At 41.7% G+C, this 18,319-nt stretch overlaps 1 protein-coding gene across 4 annotated transcripts in view; it reads right to left on the minus strand.

The window, feature by feature from the left end:
• Galnt1 (polypeptide N-acetylgalactosaminyltransferase 1) overlaps nucleotides 1–11,608 on the minus strand; it is a 91,410-nt gene extending 79,802 nt beyond the window's left edge. The window contains exon 1 of one of the 4 annotated variants that reach the window (XM_076912894.1): nucleotides 11,469–11,608. The gene's annotated coding sequence lies outside the window, so the exon portion shown is untranslated. Of the gene's footprint in view, nucleotides 1–10,795; nucleotides 10,921–11,468 lie in introns of those variants that run through there. The other 3 variants (XM_034517838.2, XM_076912896.1, XM_076912895.1) reach the window with 3 other exon arrangements.
• Nucleotides 11,609–18,319: the final 6,711 nt, after the last annotated feature.

Raw genomic sequence — 18,319 nt, forward strand, 5'->3', positions numbered from 1 at the left:
TTGCATAGCCATAACCTATTTGTAGAAATATGTATAATTGTTATTAAGATGAAGTTATAATTTCTTAAATGGTACAAAATTTACTTTGATTTCAAATTTAAGGTTTTCATTGGTATGAGCTTCTTACTGATATACAAGTGAGATTAATATTGTTACTCTCATAGGCATTGTGCCTATATAACACATTCAGGAATACAAGACTTAGACCCAGTCCTTCTTTAACTTTTCTAACTGATTTGGGGTGGTTAGCCTGAGAGTTAAGGGCCTATAGCAAATTCATGGCTCTGAGTTTATTGTTAGGGTGTTTTCTATATTTTATTTAGAAATAGCTGAGAGGAGTTAACAGACAACAGTCCAGATTGCCTTACATAGACAGTTGGTTTTTAAAACATCAGAAGTCCACAGAATTGACATCACAAACATTTCTGTATTAATGTTCATTTTGATTAGTGACCTGTCTGCTCCTGACAGCTTCCTGTCTTGGATTCTAAGAAGAAATTGAGCATCTTTGGAGTTACTCCAGTTGTGGTGAGACAGCCACTAGACAAGAATTGCCTCTTTTCATCTACAGACAAATCACTGTCCAGAAAAGGACACACTTGCAGAAGAGTCGACTGATTATATCTGCCTAGACAGAGTAATCAGTCCTTAATAATTGTGCATCACTAAGGTCTGTCAGATGACCCTGGGCCAGAAGGCTGAAGATCAGATGCTCCAACGTTTTGCAGTATAGGGACTGTACAGGTAGGTGTTCAGCGGTCTCTATAAATTGGCTAAGTTTTAGAAGCTATGCTTTGTGCTTCCCATAATGCCAGTTAACTCAGTCATTCTGGATTTCTGAAGAGGTTGAAGACTTATAGTCTCATAGCCAATCCTGGCTATTTACTTTGAGAGAAAAGATTTGAGAGGATGGTTTTCAGCTGACATTCACTGTATAGCCAAGAAAAAAAAGCCAGGTTCAGAACTAAGTCTTTTAGTTAGGAGAGATGACAGAGGTTCTGGTTAGTCAACAAAATGATGGACTGGATATTACGTCTATCTTGTACCCTACTGACACAAATTGGTATAGTTATGCTCTAATTGTATTTTGAGAGAAAAGTTTTATTTTAACAGGAAGGGTGATATGTAGGAGGAGCTAAGGTGGGAGGAGTAAGGAGAGGAGTGGGGGGGGAGGGAGGGAGGGAGGAGGGTTTGGGTGGGTGGGGGAGGGGGTACATGGAGTCGAATGTTCCCATGTCTCCACCAGTCAAAGATAGTTGGTCTATCTAGGTTGGGTATTGGGTTACACTTCTGATTGTGTGGGCATCTTGTTATTGAGCATCACCAAACTTATAAAGCCTTTGATTAACATTAAAAAAATGTATAAAAGCAAAAAGGAGGAGGGGGATGGGATAGGGGTTTTCTAGAGTGGGGAAATGGGGAAAGGGGATGGCATCTGAAATGTAAATAAAATATCCAATAAAAAAATAAAAAAGGAGTCTCAAGAATAAACACTCAGATACAAAAATCAAACAATGCTTAAGACAAGAATTATATATGGCAGCTCTCTTTTACTTGCAATTCATATTTTACATGTACTAAGCAAAGTTACTCCATGGGAAGTAGAAATGTCAAATACTGGCTCTTCAGGGATATTTGCTTCTCACAGTAAAGTGGCTATATAAAAATAAACATGAGAAGACTAGGCTTTGTTATTATTTGTTCATCTGGTAGGACTTGGGAAAGAAGAAGGCAGACAGGCCATGAACTTTGGAGCAGCAAGACAAATGAGATCTCTGTGATTTGTTTTTGCTTCATGTACCCCAGATTTGAAGTAGATGACACCAACAACTGGAAATGCAAACAGGCATAAATAAAACCCCAACAGAAATTTACTTGGGTTATTCAGAAGACTAGAAAGAGACATCCCAGCAACACGGTGATTTTAAGTAGAAATTAGATGAAACACCTATAAGCAACTGAGGTGAGAAGGCTAGACTTTACACACTCACAAGCTGAAAGGAGACTCTAAGTCCTCCAGGGCAGCATGCAAGAAGTCAATGTGGACAGCTTTGAAAAAACATCATGACAAAAACAACTTTTTTTTTTTTTTTTTTTTTTTTGGTTTTTTCGAGACAGGGTTTCTCTGTGTAGTCCTGGCTATCCTGGAACTCACTCTGTAGACCAGGCTGGCCTCGAACTCAGAAATCCGCCTGCCTCTGGCTCCCAAGTGCTGGGATTAAAGGCGTGCGCCACCACCGCCCGGCCAAAAACAACTTAAGAGAGAAAAAGTTTACCTTGTCTTATAGTTCCAGTCTAGTGTGGTGGGGAACACGTGGCAACAGGCCAGGAAGGCATGGTGGCAAGAAGCAGATAGGCTGGCTAGGTACATTGCACTCAAACTCAAGATGCAGAATATGAACAGGAAGTAGAGCTAAGCTATACTTCCTGTATAAGTCTCACCTTCAGTGACCCACTTCCTCCACTGAGACTCCATCTCCTAAAAGTTCCATAACTTTTCCAGTATCACTAACTACAGACCAAAAGCTCAAACGTATGAACCTATGGGGTACATTTCACATTCTAACCACAATAGGAGCCAAAGCTTTGATCCACCCACATCAGCCTGTGACAAAGCACCATGCCTTCTATTACCACCTCACCCACCCAAGTACAAAATAACCTCTCTTGGATCAAGAGAGGTCTAATGTTGTATTCCATTTCTACTGCTGAAGTGATGTCCTTCCAAACTCCAGTGAAAACAGAAAGCTTTAAAAAAGAACTAAAGTATTAGAGAAACATGGAAATATCCAGGTTTTAATCACACACACACACACACACACACGTCCAAAAAGATGGAGAATTCAACTGAAATAACACCAATAGATGTTAAAATTATCAATTTTACAATACCCTTAACAGAAACACATCAACAATTACAAGAACTCTCTAAACAAGTTAAAAATGAAAAAGCCTAAGTAAGTAGCAGATAAAGACCCAAACAGAAAAAGCTAAAAAAAAATTAAAAAAAAATCTAGGTGGGCAGATTCAACCGGAAAATAAAAGGACAGAGGAAGCACACAGGAAGCCTTAGTAGCAAAAAGTATCCAAGCTGACCAACAGAAGGACTGAAGAACAACTTGTAAATCACACACTTGGACTGTAACAAAAGAGCTATCGCTAAAGCTGTATGTGTTACAAGTAAGAGGAACAGACAAACATAAAGCTAAAAAAATACTCAAAAATTAATGGTGGAAACTTTCTAAATTTGGCAAAAGACATAAACCGAAAGATTCAGGATGCTGAGTGAACACCAAACAGGATAAACTCAAACAAATCCATACCAAAGGTATCACAAGCATCAGAATGTAAAAGCAAAAGAAATAGTTCTTAAAATAATGAGAAAAGAGGCCATAATTAAAAAGGAAAAGTGACTTTAATGAGAGCAAATTTCTTACCTGAAACCACAAGAACCAAAAGGAAAGCAAGTGTTTTTCAAAGACTGAAGAAAAAGTTATTAGTTAAAAACCTCTACCTACCGAGAGCTGAAAGGGAATTGATATCCTCATACAAAGAAAAAGAATTTTTAACAGACTTACATTAAAACAATGACAAAAATTCTTAGCCAAGCACAAGGCAAGAGGATGGTCAAAGTCAGCTTGGTCTTCATAGTGAGTTCTAGGCCATTGTGAACTACTGAGTCAGACTCCGTCTTGTCTCCTTGCTCCTATCCAATCCCACCCTGCCCCCAGAAAAGTTAAAAAAAAAAAAAAAAAAAAAAAGTTAAGAATTATACCCAAAAAATAGTATAGCTCAAGGTGAGAAAAAAGTTTAAATGTTCAAGTCATCCATAAGTCTGAAAAAGAAAAGTCAGAAAGCAAAAGTCAAGTGCTAAGTGTATGCTCTAATTAATAGTAATAATTATATATAAATGGACTAAATACAATGAAAATGGAACCTGGCTGAATAGATTTTAAAACATGATGTAACTATATGCTATTTACAGAAAACCAACTTGAAATATTTAATCAGTACAGGCAAGTTGAAAGCAAAAGTATAAAAGATATAACCTATAAATAAAGTGCAAGGTTATTATAATATGTAACAAACAATATGCAAAAAAAAACCAGAAAAGCAGATCTATCAAGAAGTCACCGCACCTAAATTTGTGTGTGTGTGTGTGTGTGTGTGTGTGTGTGTGTGTGTGTTAAACAAGTGCAATTCTGCTCAAGGAACTGAGGGTATGTAACTCAGTGGCAGAATGCTTGCTTAGCAAGTACAAAACCTGGGTTTAACTTTCAAGAAAAAAAAAGAAGGGAGGGAGGAAACTAATTCAACAATTCCTTCCAATAACAGGATCTAAATAGGAACTAATCATACTTGTCCCAACTACAGCAGAACTCACAGAATTTCAAAATAGTTTATACTCTGGATCATTCGGTCATAAAACAAACTTAAACAAATATAAGAAAATTTAAGTAGCAGAGTAAGTGCTCCAACAACAGTGGGAGTTTAAACTATAAACCCCAAACAGTGGGGTTTAATCTATAAACCCCAAACCAGGATTTAAAAAAAAAAAAACCAAACCTTTAACCACTTAACAAAGTACACTTAAAATAACTCATGAGTCAAAGAGAAAGTCTCTTAAGAGAAATAAAAATATACACTGAACTGAAAGAACATAAAGATACAACACTGGTGGTTTGACTAACAATGGATTCCACAGATTCATACATCTGAATGTATGTGTGTTGTTGTTTGATTTTTGGTTTTTTGCCTGTTTATTTTGAGATGAATGAATGGACAGGTGAGAGGATCTGGGAGGAGAAACTGTTACCAGAATTTTTGTTTGTTGTTTTTCAAGACAGGGTTTCTCTGTGTAGCCCTGGCTGTCCTAGAACTCACTCAGTAGACCAGGCTGGCCTCAAACTCAGAGATCCACCTGCCTCTGCCTCTGCCTCCCAAGTGCTGTGATTAAAGGTATGGGCCAACACTATCCAGCTGAAAAGAAATTATTTTCAATAAAAAAATAAAATAAAAGTTAAAAAATTACATACCATGACCAAGCAAAGTTTATTCAGGGATAAAAACTGATCAATATCATTAAAAAAATTCAATCAATTAATAGAATCCATCCCATATCAAAAATGCTCTGAAATGTAGCTCCGTGACTGGGCATAACTAACTAGCACATTCCAAGAGTTTCCAAGAGGAAAGGAGAGGAGAGGAAAAAGAAAAGGGGAAAGAAGAGGAGAGGAAAAAGAAAAGGGGAGAGTAAAGTAAAAGGGAGGATATGAAAGAAAGGGAAAAGCAAAGGGAGGAAGGCCATATATTAGCTGATACATAAAACAGTTGGCCACATTAAGCATTCACTCATCAAAACTCTCAGAAACAGAAGCAGAAATTCCTCACCTTGACAAAGCATCTATGGAAAACATATAGGTAGCATTCCACACAAAAGAGAAAGAAGCAACCCTTGAAACGGTGTCTTTTCTCACTCCTCTTCAACCCAGCAACCAAAACTTAAGTCAATGCAAGAAAGGGCCATTTAAAAACCCAACACTTACCATTACTAAAGTACACGTATATTTACATAAATCCAACAAAAACACCTAACAAAAGTTAAGACATAGATGCAGTGACAGAGTATTTGGCAAACTTCACAAAGCTAACATAACCAAGATGTCCATAAACAGACATACAGTGACTGCAGTAAAGGTAACAGTTTGTTCCAAACTGACTGGAGTCTATCAAAAGCTATCAAAATTGCAGCAGGATCTTTTTGTAAATAAAAATTATTCTATAATTTATATGAAAAGGCAAAGAAATATGAGTAACTAATATTTCAAAAATAAATATACTGGGGGGGGGTCAGTTTCAGTTACCAAACTGTGTGATAATTTGTGCAGATATACAAATTAATGGAACACTTCAGAAATGCACATATATAAATATACATAACTGTTTTTGACAGCACACAAAAGCAATTCAATAGAAAAAAATGCAATCTTTTCAACAAATGGTATTAAAGCAATTGAACATCCACAGGTGGTAAATAAGCCATGACCTAAGTCTCATGCTTTACCCAAAGAGTAAGTCAAAATGAACTGTGTATAAAGCATGTCACTTTCCAGAAAGATACACACAGGAGGAATTCTTCAGGATCTAGATCTTTGCAAAGAGTTCTTGGGCTTAACACCAAAAATATGGTCTGCAAAACAGAGAAGGCAGACTTCCACAAAATTAAAAACTTTTGCTCCACAAAAATCTGATGAATAGAATGAAAATACAATATACAGATAAATCACACCTTCTGACAAGACTAGTATCTAGAATATATAAAGCACTCTCAAAGAGCCGGGCGGTGGTGGAGAACGTCTTTAATCCCAGCACTTGGGAAGCAGAGGCAGGTGGATTTCTGAGTTCAAGGCCAGCATGGTCTACAGAGTGAGTTCCAGGACAGCCAGGGCTACACAGAGAAACCCTGTCTTGAAAAACAAAAACAACAAAAAAACAAAAACAAAAAAAAGCACTCTCAAAGAACAGTCATTTAAAAATACAATCCAGTTTGAAAACAAGCAAAAATCATTTCTCTAAATGTATGGACTACAAGATGCTGCAGGGATGTGACTCAGTGGTAGACTCCTTGCCTATCACAAGTGAGGCACTGACTTTTATCCCACTGACAACTTAAAAACAAACAAAATGCTCAACACCGTTAGCCGTTAGGGAAAAGTACATTAAAACAGCAGTGAGCTACTGCATACCTATCAGAATGGGCAGTACAAACAACAGTGATAACATAGAATGTGGTGAGGATGCAGAAAAGCTGATCATTTATGCATCACTGTAATAAAAGCAAAATGTTACAGTCACCATAGAACACAGCTGCCACACAACTCAACCAATCCAATACTGCACAACACAGACTTAGGTTCAGATAAGAACCTGCATGAGAAGCCAATGGTATAGGCCTATAATCCCAGTACCGGGGAGGAAGAGGTAGATCAGGAGGCCCAGGCCAGCTGGAGCTAAATAGCACCCCAACACACATCAGCCTAATCTACCTAAGACCTTGTTTCAGAAAAACCAAAGAGAACAGAACAAAACACAAGAACCTAAACATTAAAGTTTACTAGCTTTCATGTATAATATCAAAAACTGGAAGTAACCAGATGCCCAAAATGTTTAAATGGTTAAAAGAATCCATAAAAATACACCACATTTGGTACACTTTTCTTTTCAAATGTGAACACTTCAGATCTCACTGTCAGCTCTTTATCAAAATCCTCCACACTGGACTAAGAGTTCATTCATACTATGAAACGCTATTCAACAATAAAGTGAAACTACTATTGATGCAGTCAACAGCTTAGGTAAATCTCTATTATGCTTAGTGGGAACAGTCAATTCACAGGTATAGTAAGCAATTCCATTTACAAAATTTTGTTGAGATGACAAAATAATGGAAACAGAGAACAGATTAGTTAGTATCCCGGTGTTTATGGAAGAGTGGGGACAGGATAAAAGGATGATTTAGCAGCAATATAAAGGACTGGAGAGGTGACTCAGCTGTTAAGAGATTTGCTGCCCTTGTAGAGAACCTGGTTTGGTTCCCTGCACTCACAAGGAGGTCTATTACTCAAGTTAGAGGTAATCTGATACTCTTCTGGTTTCTGCAAACAATGCCTACACATGTAGTAGCACACATGCAAACATTCATACACATAAAGTACAAATAAACCTGTAAAAAAAACAGCAACATAACCCTCTGAAATGTATGTCACTGTACCAGAGTGTATTTATTGTAGTTTAACACTGTGCTATAGTTTACAAGGTAACACCAATGGGAATAACTGGATAAAGAATCCTAGGAACCTTCCTGAATTGCTTCTTAGTTTACATGCGAACCTACAGTACTCACACAATGAAAGTTTAGTTTAGCTAGGTGGTAGTGGAGCATGCCTTTAAACCCAGCATTCAGGAAGATGAGGAAAGACTTCTTCGAGACCAGACTGAGTTCTAGGACAGCCAGGGCTACAAAGAGAAAATCTATCTTGAAAAACAAATGAACAACAACAACAACAAAAAAAAAAGTTTAAGGGGCTGGAGAGATGGCATTGCAATTAAAAGCACTGGCTGCTCCTTCAGAGGACCTACATTTGATTCTTAGCATCTACATGACATCTCATGACTATTTGTAACTGCAAACCTAGGGAATCCATGCCTTCTGGCCTCTTTGGGCACCAGGCACCCAAAACACCCATACACATTAAAATAATAAACTAAAATTTAAAAGAAAGTTTAATTTAAAAGAGGAGGTTAGAGCATGCTTCACTCAGCCTTGTATCAATCCTTCCTCCTGGACATAGAGTACACACAGACACAAATATCAAATGCTATGCCTACCCTGAAGCACCGAACACTTAAGTAGAGATAAGGACAGCATAGATCAACACTGAAGGGCTTCAACAGGACAGAGAATGTGATCTAATCTCTGAACAAGCAGCAGCACTTTAAAGAGGGTAATCTCAGAAAAAAATTATATATAAAGGTACAAGACCAAAAATAAGCACACCACCTTTAGAGACAGGTGCATGTGGTTGTAAGATAACAAAAGTGGGATAAGCCAGCCTGGAGTAACTGGGGAGGGTACCCAGAAGCCAAAGACAATTCAACTGCCACTCAGAGAAGCCTTCCCTACTAACCTAGGGACCAAGAGCAATGATTTCCCTCCAGCTACTTACCCTTTATGTCACCCAATCTCTCCACCATCCTCACTGCAAGCTATGGTCATCAAGTCTGGACTCATCTGTACTGTTTAATGCTGCCCTATTCTCTACTTTGGGGTCTGTCAATAAACGTGAACTGAATAAATGAGTATTCAGTAAGTATCTATTCTTAGTCTTATTCTATACAGCTGCTGCATTCCTTTCTTCTATTTTACCCAAGTATAAGAAGTATATGTAGTACACAAAAGAGTGTAAAAATTATGTCTGTAGTGGTGTTGAAGTCTACTCCGATAACTGGATGATTGTACCTGGTCTGTGGAAGTTATCCATGAACAAACAGCAAAGGCCTGGTACAGTGATCCATGCGTCTAGTCCAGTGATTCTCAACCTGTAGGTTGCAACCCGTTTGGGACTGTTCAATGATCCAGAGGTTCATTCAGTCCCAGGGGTTCTGATACCTCTGGTCTCCAAAGGCACTCTCTGTATGTACTAAGGGCACAGACAGACATATAGACAAAACATCCACACCCATAAATACAAACAAATCTTTAAAAACACACACACACAGTGCTAACACGATTACAATTTAAATTTACTAGGACTTCCTGTTACTGAAGTGATAGGCAGACCTTCTGGCTGTGTGATCTCTGCACTTGGTGGGCTGAAGCAGGAGTGTCAGCAAGTTGGTGGTCAGTAAGCTATACTGCAAAGGGGCTGCACAGTGAGACTTTGTATCCACATGCCTCACCCCATGATGAAGCCAGGCTTGTTGGCTCATGTTAGAGTCCCAGCCTTTGGAAGGGTGACGTTTGAAGGCTTCTGTGAGCTGAGGCTAGCCTAGGCCAGAGTGAGAAAAGCTGCCTCAACACAAAAACAAGAGAGTAAGAAGGAAAGGTCAGTAAGTCATGCCAGGAGCAAAACTCTACCCGGTAACAAGGATTTCCAAAAGAAAAACTACAAATATCTTCGTTATACTCATTAATTTGCTCAAAACCCATCTACTGAGATCCTACTACTTACCAAGGGCTGTGAAGCCTATGAGAACACCTGACTAGGAAAGAAAGCTATGACAGTCTCCGCTCTCATTAAGTTCCATAGAGGAAGTCAGACACTCAAGTGTTTGCACAAATAACGAGCATTTCCAAGGTTGTACAGTCTGCTGTTTAAAACCAACAGAGCTGGAGAGATGATGTGGTGATGAAGAGCACTGACAGCTCTTCCAGAGGACCCAGGTTCAACTCCCGGCACCAACATGGCAGCTCACAACTATCTGTAACTCCAATTCCAAGAGATCTGAAGCCCTCTTCTGGCACTAACAGGGTACAGGCAAAATACCCATGCACATTAAAAAAAATAATAATAAAATGATACATGTACAAAACAAGCCAAGGAACATTCTCTAAACCCAGTTATCATTGACTTTTGAATAAAGGCTTCTCAGATTTCAAACCACACACAACCTGGAATCAAGCTTAAACACACGCTAATTCAGTTGATGTGGATGGATGATTGAAATATTTCTCTGAGACTCCCCAGATAATGAAGATATTTCTAGGCCATGAACTACATTTGAAAGAAATAACAAGGCTCTGAGGTACCATGGAAAGATCTTCAAGCTATCATGTAAAATGCAAGCTCCATAAAGGCAAGTACATTTTGTCTCTTGTATTCACCACAGTATTCCCTAGACTTAACACTGAACAGACAGCACTCAATAAATATTTACCAGATAAATAAATGGTCAAGATAAGCACTATTCAACTCTAACACGTTTGGCTCTTGAATGTTTGATATGTGGCTACTAAGTGAAGGGCTGAACTTTTTTAAAGTTAAATTTAAACAATCACATGTGGTTAATGGCTACCACACTGGACAATGCAGGTCTAGACACAAATTCGAAGCAAACAGCACTTAGACAACCAAAGTCTAGGTCTGGTTCTCAACTCTGTAGCTTAGGTGTGACCTAAAAACTTTGTTAACTTCTTGGGACCTCATCTTCATCTATGAAAAAAAAAAAAAAAATAGGACAAGATCTCCTACTTTCTAGAGTTCTTGATACGATGATAAAGAAACATACTACTTACTATTAAACACAAATGGGGGTGTAGGTGACATTATCTGTCCTCCAAAAACAATTCAAGAGCACAACGACTGTTCTGCCTTTTGCCCACAGGTACCAGAAATGCCAAGCGAGTTGGGTTCAGTGGCTCTGAAATAAGGCCAAGGTCATAAATTTGGTGGGGGGACGGAGGGGGTCCTCTCTGCAAGGCTAGGTAAGAGGCAGTGACGGTGCAAGTCATCCCGATTCCTGGTCAGTCTCTCTCGGCATTGTGCTGTGCTCCTTCATTCATTCCCACCGCCTGAAGCCCGCTACTTCCCAGGTACAGACCACGGCCCCGGCCTGTGCGCCCTCCCCGTCGCTCCGGACCAGCTGGGGTCAGCCCGGTACCGCGGCAGCAAGTCCCACACGGCCGAAGCCAGGAGCCATGTTTAGCTCTACCTCTGTCAATAAAACAAACTTCCGTCTTCTAAAGAAAAACGGTTTCTAACTCAATGTCAAACTAGGACGCCAACTCTCAGCTCTGCGCCGCTGCCCGATAGAGGGAGACGCCGCACGCCGGGCGGCCCGGGAGTCCCCGCCGCCGGACCCCGCGCCCCGGCCGCGCGGCCACAAAGGGCCGAGGACGCGGGCGCGCCGGGGCCTCCGCCTCGCCCCGCTCCGCTCCGGCGTCACCGGCCGGCCTGCGGTGCACTCACCTCGGCCCGCGCGGCGGCAGGCACTCCTCAGGCCGGCGCGGGCGGTGGCGGCGCGCTCCCGCGGGCCGCAGCGCGGGCGCTCCTCTAGGGCCGCCGTCCGCCGCGCCGCCTCCTCGGCCTCTGCCGGCGGCGCCCCCGCGGGCAGGCGGGCCCGGCACGAGCTCCGCCTCCGTCGCGCCCGCCCCCCAGCCTCCGTGCCGGGCCTCGCGGGCTCGGCGCGCTAGTTCCCGCCGCGCCTCATGCAGTCGCGGTCGGCGCTCGCCGGGCGTCTCCGTCAGCGCGGCGCGCGCGCAAGGCCGCCCGGGCGCAGTCCTCGCAGGGCGAGCTCGGCCGGTGCGGCTGCGCGGGGGAGGCCGGGGCCGCGCTCACCGGATGCCCGACCCCTCCCCCGCGGCGGGCGCCCCTTCGGCGGCCGCCGGCTGCGCCCCTGGCCCCCGCCGCGGTTGGTTCCGCCGTGCCGTCGCTTCCTGTCCCACCCGCCCCGAGGCGCGGGATCCGGTTGTCCGGGCCGGAGAGGGTGCCCACCTGTGTGCGGACAAAGACGGCATCAGCAAGTAAAGCCTCGAGGAGCCGGTCGCGGGCGGCTGAAAACGAAGGCGCCGTCGCCGCGCTCAGGCCGGGGACGCCGCACAAGGCCACGCCTGATGCAGAGCCACCTGTGGCGGGATCAGTGGTTCGATCGAGCCCGGCGACTGGAGGCACGACCGAGGGTGGGCGGCGAGGGGAGGCCACCGGCCCGCACCGCCGGAAGAGGCCGCCAGACCAAGGGGACCAGAAAAAAAAAATACCGCCAACTCCCCTTCCCATGCCTTCCACCCCTTTCCCTGGTGAAGCAGACCTCACTAGTCATTCTCAGAATCAGCTTGGCCTGCCTGCTCTGCAAGACAGAAAGAACCCTGGGCGTCAGTCATCACCCAGGTGCAACCAGCCAACCGCCTTTGCCTGTTTCTCAATAGCTCACTGAGACGCATGTATCTTAACTGCTTGCCAACCACGAGCTGGAACTACACGATGAAGTCTCTTATTGGTGTTAATGACTCCATTTTAATCTTTTAGACCTATATTGTCAACAGATTGGGAGTGGAACCTTGTGCAAGGCCTTGAGTTAGGGTCGGTCTCCTCAGAAAATGACATAAAAATCACCTCTATAGTTTTACCATCTTTTACCTATCTGCATGTTCCAAGTACTCTATTGGAAAGCAAATCCACAACAGTGCCTGCATGGCCTAGGATGCCATTTTTAAAACACTAATGTAATATTTTGAAGCCAAGTCAATTGGCCCGTTAATGATCCACAAGGAGACTGTATTTTGATTATAGTTTAACATACAAAAGAATAAATACTTTAAAAGAATAATGTACGAAGATACTCCAGCCTGGAAGGACAGATGTGCAAGTCATTTATCTTATATTGGGTTTGTATTCAGATTATGTTAAAGCATTCCTCTAACTCAGTAAAGAAGGCTAATAATTCATTTACAAGTGGATGAAAGAATAACATTTTATAAGAGAATATTTAGATGATTCCTAGTGATGTTCACCATCATTAGTCACTTAGGGAAATGCAAATTAAAACCACAGTAGGAAGACTCTTCACACCCACTACAATGGCTGCAATTAAAAAAGTACAAACCCAGACAAGAGTGGTTGGTGAGGAGGTGGACAAATTACAACCCTCATGTATTATGGAACTATAAAACAGTGGAGCCACTTGGGAAGGGTTTGCTGGGTTCTTAGGAAGTTATACACAGGACCCTACAGTCCTGCTTGTAGCTATTTCCCTCAGAAAAGTGGTTCTTCTAGCTTGTTCATAAATATTCACAATGTCATTATTTATAAAGGCCAAAAAAGTTGTTACCTAGATGTCCAGGGGTTTCAGAAAGCATCGACAAAATGTGCATGAGAAGGAGCAAAGGCCTCACAGAAAAGTCTACCCTGGGGTGCTTCAAAAGCAGCGAGCCAAAGCTTGGCACGATGGTTCGTTTCTGTAACACCAGCAATAGGGTACACAGACCAGCCTGGTTACATAGCTAGTTTGAGACCAGTGTGGGCCAAAGGAGACCCTGTGTCAAAGCAATACTAACAAGCTGAGTGGAAGAGACCAATGCAAAAGAGCACATGATTCAACTTAAATATCTAGAAAAATCACGGTGATTGGTGGTTGCTTAAGGCTCGGGTTAGGAATGTGGGGACTGACCGAAAACTGTGCAGATCTTTTTGAAATGTTAGAAATTTTCTAAGACAGAATGAGATGACTGTACACATCTGTGGATGAACTCAACTGAATGTGCAGAGGTGACAAGTGAATGTTCATCTGTCAAATTGCCTCAATAAAACCAGTTTTCATGGTTCTTGTATTCCTCTAAAAGCCTAAATAACAATACCTTTTGTATCTCTTTACCGAAACTGTTTACAATTTTAAAAAGTACATGATGTCAAAAAAGAAAACTATGCCATTTGCATTGTGTAATGTAGTAAAAGGTACTTTTTCTCCACGGGCTGTCTAGCCAAGCACATATACTCCCTTGTCACCTCAGAATCTACCACTACTACTCATTCAACAATGTACCTGACTTTGTCTTTAAGCACGGTAGGAAGGGCAATATTTAAGGGCAGGAAGGAACTAGATGTTTCTCCAGGGTCAAAATTTATCAAGAAGGAGTGAAAAGACACAGATCAGGCTATTTGAAACAACAGACAGGGAATCCAATGTCAGGAATAATTCACATGATTTTTGCCGATGTTTTCTTGTGTTATTACTTCCCATTTACACCGGGCCCCAAGGTTCAGATTTATCCATCACACGAAGGTAAGCCTCAGGAGGATGCCTGCCTTTGGGCTGGATAATAATACAGGTCAGGTTTTTGTTTTCTTAATTTGATGGAGTTTTAAATGAATCTCTGATCACCACTGTAAATTAGCCCTAGTCATTTGTTCTCAACTAGCCAAAATCAAGAAAATGGTTCCTGTGGTGTGTCCTGTGGAGATGTGGGAATGGGGTGATTAATCTTGACAGGATTCAGAATGTCCTAGAAGACAGACACCCCTCTGGGTCTGTGGGAGTCTTTCCAGGGAGAATTGAGTAAAATGAGAAGACTCACCTTGACTTTGCACAGCCCTATTCCATATGCTGAGATCCCAGACTGAATAGACAGGAGTAATGAAACATCGTTTATCTCTCTACCTCCTGGTTATGGAGGCAGTGTGAGCAGCTGCCTCACCCTCCTGTAAGCATGCCTTCTCCACCACAGAGGACTGACCTATCTCACTGGAGACCAGAAATAAGTCCACCCTCCCTTAATAAGCACACTTTAAATGACCTTTATTAGGCATTTTATCAGATAAACTAGAAAACTTAGAAGGTTGCTGTCTGCTGCAAAGTAAACTGCCCAAGTCTGACCAGAGTGATAGGAGGAAAGGGAAAAGTTACTGGTTATACAGTAAGTTGGGAGGAATGACACAGAGGATGACTGAAAAGGACCAGCAATGGGTCATGCTGTTGCATGCCTTTCAACCCAGCTACTGTAGGCTGAGGCTGGAGGGTAGCAAATTCAAGGCCAGCCTAGAAAATTTTCAAGCCCCAATATGAGAAACAGAAGGGCTTAAGGTATACCTATGGGGAAATAATTAGACTACCAGCAAAGCCAAATAACCAAAGTACATAAAATGGAACAAAACACACAACATCATTTGATTTTTTTAAAAAAATTTGCTATTTTTGTCTTTGACAATCAGTGGCCTGGTAGCCCCAAAGTTCTGAAGCCTCTGTCATTTTACTGCATATGGAGTCCTGTGACTACCCCCAGAATCAAGACACAGAACTATTTAATCACCACAGATCTCCCTTGGGGTAGCCTTTCACCCCCTCTACTACCTCCAGTCCCTAGCAGCTGCTAATCTGTTCTCTAACTGTAATTTTGTCATTCTAAGAATGTACATGAATGAAAGCAGACAGTATGCAACCTTTGGGGATTGTCTGTTTTAGTCAGAATGAATAAAACAGTTGCAAATAGTTGGGTCATGGTTCTGTGCCATCTACTCTGTCTACCTAGGTTGTAAGTCCTGGCTCCCAAGTTAGTCTTCTCTGACACTCCCCTCCGGCACCAGGGGGGCATGGGAGGAGAATGCCTGGTGAAGGTGTGGGCTCTCAATTCAACCTCGGTTGACTGGGCTAGTAGAAGTGAGGTCAGTTTTTGTTTTTCCTTCAGTGTTTGCTTTGGAATAGGCAGTTGTTGTCCAAAAGAAATCTTCTGTGAAGCTACATTGCCCTTTTCTTGGCTCCCCCGGCTGACAAAAGCAGGCATTTCTTAGATTTTTAAAAAAAGAAATCTGCCTGCTTTTCCTGTACTAGTTCAGGATATATAAGGCAAAAAGAAGCTTTCAGACAATTGATTGTTCCTCAAGTCCCAAGATCCCTAGTCAATTGCCTCGTCTCTCTCCTTATGTTTATTTCATATGTAATAACCAGGGCTTTAGGCTAGCCTTTTATATGTAGAAAATAGTTAAATTTATTTGGGTAATATAAACCATGCACTGCTTTTTTTTTTTTTTTTTTTTTTTTGTGCAACACACACACACAGAGTGAGAGAGAGGGGGGAGGAAGAGGAAGAAAGGGAGAGAGAGAGTTGTTACTACTATAGGAAATATGCCCAATCCAACCCATCATTCTAGTAGGAAGGGAAGGTATTTGACTAGAAACAGCAGACTCAAGTATGAAGCAACCAATGAAAATAAAAAGACCCCACCAGAGAATCAAGACTTGTATTGATAAGGTTAGAACATCTTGTCTGGTGACAAATGAAGGTAAGAAATGTCACTGGCAAAAATGAACCCTAGAAATTGAAACATCAGGTGAGCTCGCTCAAAGGGTAAAGGTCTCACCTGAGGATTCTGGAGATCCATGTGGTAGAAAGAAGCAACTCCTGCAAGTTGTCTTCTGACATCCAAATACACAGCATGCTATTCCTGCACACCCATACACACAAAACACTCACACATACTCACACAATAAATAAATGGAATAAAGTCAGACAAGTCGTCAATATGATTTTTTTAAAGAAAGCAATAATTGAGATAGAAAGAAGTTGTAAGTTGCATACAAAAAGTATTAAGCTTGGTGAAGTGAGTCCAGCTTGCAGATTTATTTCTTTTTCTCTCCTTCCTATAATTGGATTTAACCGAGGACCTTGCATAGGAACCATTTACCCAGAAAGCCCAGACAGCTTGGAACACCCTCCTAAACCAAAATATGAAGGAATAGCAGTGTCCTTTCAACACACTGGAAGAGAAGAAGACAAACAGCAAGGTTCATCCACTGGCTTCTTGGGAAAAGACATTTTTCTAAGTTTCATCCCAAAATGTCCAGTTCTCTTAAGGTGCTTATAAAACAATTGAGCACAGATGACATCGAGGGGTCATTAGAATTTTTCAGGAAGGTTTGTGGTTATGACTCTCTTTCTCCTTTCAGTGAATACACTTTCATGTCATCCAGTGTGCCTGGCCCTCTGAAATTGTTTTGTAAGTGCATCATCACAAAGATATATTTCTGGCTTTGTTCAGTTTAGCCTTTTTCCTTATGAAAAGGAATTTTGAATGGATGTTAGAACTTCATTTGAAAGCTTTGGATATAAACCCTTAAGACCACATGAAGTGAATACTTTTAATGGTCTGTATTCAAAATAAACTTAATTTTTTTCTCTCTGACTTCAACAATTCCAAAGAGAAATAATGAGCATGCCTGTGGTCAGACATTTTCAGATTAAGCTGTACTAATAAGAATGTTAACATGTAGAAAATAGAATTTTAAGATTCAAGACTTGGATAGGCATAGCTGTGTGACTTCTCACTTTGGGACTTGGGCGAAGGGAGTGGCCATAGCTCAGAGAGCATAGTGTTCCCCTGATGGAGAGCTATGACCCCAGAGAGTGAACAAGGCACATTTTTAAAGCCCCTGTTCAGCTCTTGTCTGTTGTCCCTCTCCGTCCACATTCTATTCTTCAGCATCACTGAGTCCAAATCTAAACTCAGCAGTTAGGAATGACACTGTACATGCCATGCCACAGGACAAATAACTTAGACATGATAGATGTTTCAGAAAGGGGACACTGAACTAGGAACCACAGTGACCCATGCTACAACACACTAATGTCTCTCAAAGCCCATTTAGCAAAGGTAAGGAATTGAACTCACGCACCATCCTCTGTGTGCCGACTCAAACTATTGGAGTCATACGATTGGTATTTTTTATGCTGGCTTACTTGACAACCTGAACTCATTCAGCATTTAAATAGTGTCTCAGGTTTTCATGACTAAAAATGAGGATAGGCTGGGCATGTTGGCCCACACCTTTAATTTTAGCAATCTGGAGACAGAGGTGGGTGGAGCTCCATTAAGAGGCCAGCCTGCCCTACATAATGACCTCCAGGCCATCCATGACCCTATCTCAAAAAACAAACAAACAAACAAACAAAAACAAAAAAAAAATAGATGCTGTCAGGGCTCGTGGTTAGCTCATTTGGCAGAGTGCCAAGCATGCACAGAAACCCTGAGTTTAATCTCCAATATTATCCAATAGCACATGGAGTGACCCACACCTATAATCCCAGTATTGAGGTGTAGATAGTGTTGGATCCGAAGGAAATGCCAAAGGACAGTCCAAATCTCCAGAAACAAGCTCAGACTGGACTATAAGACGATTTCTGGCAGTTAGATAAAAGCCAGCATTCTCCAGGAACTTGTGAAGCCCGTTCTGACTACCAAAAGGATTTGTTTCCCTTACTTCCTGCAAAAGGGACAAATGGCTGTCCAATTAACATATACCCGTGACTCTGATCGGCATATGAGAGTATTCA

The sequence above is a fragment of the Arvicanthis niloticus genome, chromosome 14, assembly GCF_011762505.2.
Source record: "Arvicanthis niloticus isolate mArvNil1 chromosome 14, mArvNil1.pat.X, whole genome shotgun sequence".
Taxonomy (NCBI): domain Eukaryota; kingdom Metazoa; phylum Chordata; class Mammalia; order Rodentia; family Muridae; genus Arvicanthis; species Arvicanthis niloticus.